The sequence below is a fragment of the Sinohyriopsis cumingii genome, chromosome 9 (assembly GCF_028554795.1).
Source record: "Sinohyriopsis cumingii isolate HCF-2022 chromosome 9, ASM2855479v2, whole genome shotgun sequence".
Taxonomy (NCBI): domain Eukaryota; kingdom Metazoa; phylum Mollusca; class Bivalvia; order Unionida; family Unionidae; genus Sinohyriopsis; species Sinohyriopsis cumingii.
The window spans coordinates 37,329,295-37,337,346 of NC_142969.1; positions in this window are offsets into that span (position 1 = coordinate 37,329,295).

Genomic DNA, 8,052 nt, shown 5'->3' on the forward strand with positions numbered 1-8,052 from the left:
AGTACTGGAGCATCATGCTGCAGACACGTAGCATGATGTCCTACCTAGTCACATTATCCTGAAACCAGGCCAGTCACTAACCTCTTAATGTTGAGTGCCAAGTAAGTCAGCTGTTAGTACCAGTTTTATTAGTCTGGTATGACTTGGCTGGGGTTTGAACCCATGAACTCCCTCATCCAAGGCAGATGCTCTAACTACTAGGCCACTGGTTGAAACATGTATAATAGACACTTAAACGAAGTGTGGGCTAGAGGCTTAAACTCAAACTTGGTAGAACCATGGACAAATTTCATTTGGGAAACAGGGTTAAGCATACATGCCAACCATTATGCTTTTTTTCACTAAATTACGCCTTACACATAAACATATATGGATTACGCAATTTCTATATATCCCCTTCCAAAAAATCAATAATTTGTTTTCTTGTTTTTATTAACATCCCATAGAATGTATTCTAAAAAAGATGGTTCCTACATAACTACGATATAAGAGTACGATCATCCGTAGACTTGCATGCACTTTCCTAACGGAATTATGTTCTATTTATAGCAGCTGTCCTATTTCCAAGAAACATGCTGGTTTCTACTTTAAAACATTTGACCTTGGATTCTATTTATCGGAGCTGTATGGCTTAGTTAGGAGATAACAGACTGGTTTTCTAATTTGTAATCTTTACTCGCAGATTCTTTGTTCTAATTCATATTTGGTACAGAACCAGTCTGTAGGATATTTGTCATTAAAAGTCAGATGTATTCAAGTCGATGCATGTATTAGAGCAAAAATATTTTTCAAATAATTTCACAGATGAATTCATTAAAGATGAAAAACCGATTCAGAGATGATTATATGAATTACATAACACATCGTTCATTCTAGGGCAGATTCACGCACATTATAGGCTAGGTGGAAAGGATCTTAATATTAGTCATGGTGTTAAATTTGATATGGAGCTACACTTGAAAACTAAAGAAATCTTGAATTATACTAACTCCAGTACTAAGGTAACTTCTTTTTATTACAACAAAACACAATGTTATAAATGCAGAAGTGTTGTTGACCAAGTTCTTGATAGAACACAAACTACCCCTAGCGGTAGAAGACTACTTTGGTCCTTTGATAAAACAGATGTTTCCTGATTCCAAAATTGCACAATGCATGCAAAATTATCTAATATTGTTCAGTCTTTAGCAGAAGATACTTCACTGAACATTGCAGAAGCCATGAAAATTGGGTCTTTTAGTATTGCCACAGACTGTAGCAGTGATTATGATGACAAAAAGTTGTACCCAGTATGTGTAAGAGACTTTGACAATGAAAAGGGCAAAGTCAGAGTGCTCTTCTTTCATTACCAGAATTAACAGTAGATTTCACTGGAGAAAACATTTTTGATTGGCTTGATAATGTTTTGAATAAAATATGATATAAATTGGCAGAATTGTATGGGGTTTTCAGCTGATAATACGTCGGTGATAACTGGAATTCATAAAGGAGTTGCATTCCATATTTTGAAAAATGTCTCATCAGTGTACATCACAGGTTGTCTCTGTCATTTGATGCACCTTGCTGCATGAAAGGCTGCCAATAAATTAGGAGACTGCCTGAAGTATCAAGCTGGCATTCTACCTGACAATGTATTTCATGCGGACAGAGTTGATTTTTTTTCCATCTTATTTCCCAGCTAAACGACCCAATAACTGGAAGATATAAATTTCCTCTTCTTTGTCAGGTTATGAATGGAATATTGGTTCCTCACCATTCGAATGCAGGCCGTGATAGATTGTTCTGTATTGTTAAAAAAAAATAAAACTGAATTCAGATCCAGGTTCAGTAATCTAGTACTTAGTGCTCTGGTGTACAAAACATTCATAATCTCATCTGATACAAAGTGTTGTGAAATGCAACATGAGAGTCTGTTGCTTTTTAAATCTAACAGTGCTACATATGAAAACTTGAAGTAGTAACTGATGTTAAAAGAAAATATGGATAAAAAAAATAATTTTGTAATTACGCTTACTGAGTTTGTATCATGTTATACGTGGATTACTCTTTCTCTTCTAGGATTTGTCTTTTTGTTCACTGGGATTACACTTTTTCCCGCGCCAGTGATTGGCATGTATGGTTATGGATTTTGGTCAACGGACAAAGTTGGCTAAAAGATCTGAAAGGTCTTTATCATGCCTAATGTCATCGGCCATGATGTTGGAATGTGTCCATTATCATAGAGCTGTAGCCTTTGATAGTGATCAGGGGCAACTGTTTCTCCTCAAAGAGCCAGAGAAATAAAAAGTCAGCCAGTTGAGGGATTGAGGCCCTCAAAGGGATGATGTGGATCTGGTACCAGTCCCTAAACACATGCCATTTCCCCTCGTAAGCCTTCAGAGCTGCTCTCGAGATTCTCTCCACAGTCAAAGGTTTAAATTGTTTGTCTCACAAGGTTGGCTGTCCTGATAAGAGCCAGGCATGTAGAAGAAGATAGTCCGGACAGGGATGGAACACCATCAGCCATGGTTAGATAAGGGGATTTGAGTTGGCCGGGATCTTCCTGGATAGATCTATCACTAGATCAAATAGATCAGTGACCCAGGATTTTGTCCCACCTAATAGGGGCGATCAGAATCATCTTGCAACTCTGACCCCATAACTTCTCGATTAGTTTTAGTATCAGGAATATGGGAGGGTAGGCAAAGGCCCACAACCCCTCCCAATTGATTGACAGTGCATCCACAGCCCAAGCTTCTGCATCTGGAACTGGAGAGAAGGTGGGTAACTTGTGATTCCACCTCGTCGCAAATCATCGGCAGTCCCAAAGGGCACATATCTGAGTGAAGACTGATAGGTTGTGAGACCATTCCATATGAAGGACTTGACCTCCCCTTGATAGAGTGTTGGGGGAATGTGTCTGACTTGTACGTTGATGTGGAGATTATTGCACCAGCATAGAAACTTCCAAATCAGGACACACAGTTTGGGTGATTTGGTTCCCCCCAGTTTAAGGAGATAGATCACCACTACCAAGTTGTCAGACATGAGGAGGATCGTTTCGCTAGGGAGTCGATCTACCCAGAAGTAAAAGGCCTTGATGACAGCCTTCATTTCAGGGAGGTTGATGTGCAGAGGCTGCTTCCCTGGCTCTCTTGTGCAAAGGACAGTAAAGTCTGGCAACAGATGGGCAACCCAACAATACTGAATGGTATCAGTCCATACTGTTATTTCCTCTTGGAGCTTCTCCAGCAGGATTTCCCTGGTCAGCCAGCCTGGGTTGCACCAATGATGCAGGAATGATTGAATTTTGTGCATGATTAGAAGGGCTTGATCATGGAGGCTTGAAAAAAGGGTGCCACTGAGTCAGCAATAACATCTGTAAGGGGAACATAAATAGGCAGCTGAGTGGGCTCAGGTCTGCCACCACACTGAATAAACTGAGGAGTTGCACTCTCACTGAAATCCAAGTCTGGTTGGAAACAGACTCAATGAATTCAGTGATTCTGGTGATGCAAACCATTTAACTTCTGGGATGAATGGAGGTCTGACTTTTCCCAGTTCACTAGAAAGCCTCAAAGAGCTAGAAGAGAAAGAAGATTGTTCCTGCCTTGGAGTAGGATAGAACTTAATGTGTATCTGGAGGATGTTGTCCAGGTATGCTTCAGTCACTGTAGAAGACGTCGACTGGAACAGGAAGACAATGCAATCCATAATCTGAGTGAAAAACGAGGGATTGATGTCGAGGCCAAAAAGAAGAATGGTGAATTGATAGTCGGTGTTTGTAGTAAGTGAAATGGAGAAACTTGCAGGAGACAGGATAGATAGTAATGTGAAAGTATGTGTCTGTCAGATCGAGACCTCGCCATCCCCATCTTGAAATGGGTCAGGTGACTCCAGTCAATGCTAGCTCTTTGCCTTCCAAAAAATAAACAGCCTTGAGTAAAACCCTGTGGATTGTGGCCTTTGTGCAAGCTCCACCTATTTATTTTTTTTATAAGCAATTGTATCTCCTGTTGTAGAAGGGCATCCTTCTGATCTGATGGTGTATTTGTGAAGGAGGGAGAAGGGATTTTTGAACAAAACCCGAAGCCCCTTTGAATGACCTGGAGCCCCCCACTCCATTCTGAGGGAATAGGGAGATGCATTAGGCTCAAAAATTGTTTTTTTTACTGTCTCTGTATGATTGCTTCCTGATGATCCGAACAGGGTCATCTGGAAAGGTAGGGTATGATAAGGTTGGAGATATGTGGATTGCACACATCATGCACACATGCGACACGTCATTTCAAGAGTAGACTGGCTGAAGCCATCAAGGTACTGGCCGTGTTGTGGTGAGCAACCCCAGTCATTATCAGCACTGCTGGTTGGATTCCCTGGTGAATGGTTGGCCTGGAAGCTGTCAGTATGAAGACAGTCTGGCTATCACCCATACCAGTGGCTCCAAAGCCTGGCTAGACAGACAGATTTCTCACTGAAATCATCATCATAGACAAGGCATGTTGCCAACAGGATGGACAGATAATTCACTAAGATCCCCATAAAACATAGTCGGCTGGACCAATTTGATGAAAAGGTCCCATGCTGGAATGGCTGAACAGCGTACAACGGCGTGGTTTTAATATCCATTAAATTCAATGGATCCAGATGCTGGCGCTATGTAAGATGGTCCAGCAAGCACCGGTACTGGCTGCATGGACAGATTTTTCTCCTTGAAATCTCCAGTATAGTAATGACAAAATGCTAATGGCATGGGATCTATTACTGTGATCCCATGTCAACTTTTTGGATGGACCATTTTGGTGTTGGATTGCCGATGTGGGCTGGATGGTTAGCGATGTCAGGACAGCCGGTGATTGCTGGACAGCCAATAACAGTATGGCAGTATTAAGAATTGGATCCAAAGGATTGGGCATGACCCCCATGTGTCTAGACTTCAAGGCTAAAGGCCATGCTCGGGCATGCAGGGGGACTTGTGTTTCGTGGAATTCCTAAATTTGGGGAATACTCCCCAATGAATCAGTAATGAACCATACGTTGTCTTCCTTGATTTATTCCATCTGTCCTTCCCTTCCATGCCGAAAGAAAGATAACTTTGAATGTGCATTTCATGCATATAGCAAGCATTCCTCCTGAAACAACACAAGAAAAGAAAACAATGCACATGTTAGCAAATTAATATGTGACTTGCTAGCTTCTGGCTTAAACTAGCAAATCAGTATGACTAATTGCCTAAAATGAAAGCTCAGTCTTCCCCTCACTATATATTATAGACGATGCATATCAGTATTATAGACGCTGACGCTGCATATCATAAACGGTGTTCACATAGTATAATAAAGAGTCATGGTAGACTTCCATGATGTGAAGTTGCATATAAATTATTTAAATTGACATCTGCTGAAATGTTGTTGTAGTAGGGTTTAATGCCATGTTTCAGCACAAGATAGGCTATACATGGCAGCCAGTATAACTGGTGGAGGAAGAACCCTGGAAAACCCCAGGAAGAACCACTGACCCATGAGAAGCTCCTGGCAAGCTTTCTCACCTACCCACTTTAGCCGAGCCTGAGACTCAAACACACACAGACAGGGGTGATATCACAGTGATTTGGAACGATGAACACTTTAGACCACTCAGCCCCCTCTGCTGAAATGACACAAAATCATATTTAAAGCAGAAACTAGTAAAGTATTAAAATATTACTAAGTCACTAAAACATTGTCATCACTAACAGAGCAGTGAAAATGTCCTTTCAGAAACCTATGGCCCTGTTATAACTTATGCACAGTTATTAGTTAATAATTAAACCACAATGCTATCAAAATAGCATGAAATATGAAAAGAGCAGAAATATCAAGCAGCGCCTAAGAATTTCGCTAAGAACATAACGAACGGAGTAAGCTTACTCATATTGACTTTATACAATGGTCAATGATAGTGTGGTGGGATGGTGTTCTTAAAAGACGCAGTCCCGAAAGGTGACAAAATCACTCAAAATTTGGTAGAAATTGTAAAATAATGCATACACCCTGCAGTAGATCAATAAATCTGCACAATAATTCCAAAATTAATATTATTGGGCCTATATGAACACAAAAATGGCTGGATTATCGGCAGACAACTGTCTGACATGTGCTTTGTACAGCAGTGTAAAGGGGAGGTAATGGGAATGAGTTACTGCCCTTTGTCTATTTAAAATTGGATTGACAATGTTTATCTTTTAGTAGGACCGGATTTGCGAGGCAGCAGGCTAATATTCCTAATATAATGTGATTGGGGAACATATTTGAAGGAGAAATCAAAATCTTTACAAGATATTACCAAAAGTAGAATAAGCATCAACCTGTTCATGATTTCTTTGATTAATCTGTTTCTTATCTCTGTATTAATATTGTTCTGTTGTAAGAGCCACCTTTCACAACTCACAGGTATAGTCTTTTGGATAATTCTGCTCCAAAATAAGATTTTTCACTCACATAAGCTCTGCTAAAATGTAACTTTTTTGAACTGACTACTATGCCAGATTTACTGTATTATGATTTTAAGTCCATTAATGCCAGTCTACTTGTTCAAAGAGAGGTATTTTGATCAGATAACTATCTTTACATTTTAATTTCATTTTTAGAGTCTTCTTCATTTGATCAATTGTAACCTTTAAGGAAGCCTTTCTGGTTTTGTAGCATATGATCCCACAATGCTAAATTGTGACAAGAAAAAACTTGGAAAGTGCACTCTACTTTTAAATTGTCTGCATTTTAGTCTGGCTTGTTTGTCTGCCTTTTCTTAAGTCTATTTTCAACTTATTGCTGAAATGAGGGTTTGACTGGCATGCCATCTGTTTTTGTTGATCCAGTATGCAATATCTCCAAAGTTCATGCACTCAAAAAAGCTGTCTTCATTTAGTGCTTGTTTTAAAAAATTAAAGTTGCTACAAGATGTTCATGTGGTATTTTTTTTAAAAATTAGTTGGGCCCTTTTTTCTAATGAGTATTTGTAAAACTTTTGTTCTAAATAGATTAAATATATTACAATGCTTGCTACAGGGCAAACTGTGACAAATGGATATAGTTCTACTAACATCGCAACTAGCATTACAGGACCGTTATTGGCATCAGAGACCACTGCTGATGTCACAACTAGCACTCAACAGGATAAAAGTTATTTTTTTCCTGATTTTGGCCAATTGAGGACTCAGGAATTCATGATTTCTTTTGCATGTGGTGTGAATCAGTGAATCGCTATCTAGAGTTGTGAATTCACACCAAAATTGTGAGGGTTGGTAGGTCTGCAAGCAGTTTAGGGGTAAAAAGATAAATAAAGTTGCATACTGCACAAAGTACGTTAAGTGCGACTGGAAATTAATTTATGCGAGTTCTCAAACATCACTGCTTTCCAAGTGTGCAAATTTACACAAATTTTGTGTGAACCATAGGATAGCACGCCCTGGGAGCATCTCTGAAGATGGCGGCGGTGGTTGAAATATTTGAGGCAATATCAGTTTTCATTCATGACCAATCTAAGATCATAATTTGTCTTATGTTGAAACACCTGTAGCAGCCATATTAAATATCCAACTGGAACCACTAATATTTAAGACCAACTGGATAGCATAAAAATTCTACTATTGAAAACGCCAAGTCAGTATTACTTTCCATTCAGCAGTAGTGAAAATATTTATCAGGATGGCTGCCATATCATATCAGTACCATATTTATTAAAGAGTTCGTAGTCATCAAAAGAAGCTTTTGAGTGAAAACCCCCTTTTGATATGACCATCCAGTCAGGAGGAGTAGCGATAAAAGGAATTACATGATGGCCATATTGGGCATCTGAGCAGTTTCACTTTCAATTGTGACTTTCTAGACCTCGGGATAAATGTGTTCGCAAAGCTTCACGCAAATCCTCAAAGTATTAGAAGTAGCAACAACAGAATTATGGTAATGGATGGATGATTGAAAACAGGCCATCCCTTAAGCTCTACTTGTCTATGACCAGTAGAGCTATGAAATGTTTGATGATCCCTTGGTACTACTCTAACCTTAATATGAGAAACACAAATGACAAAATACA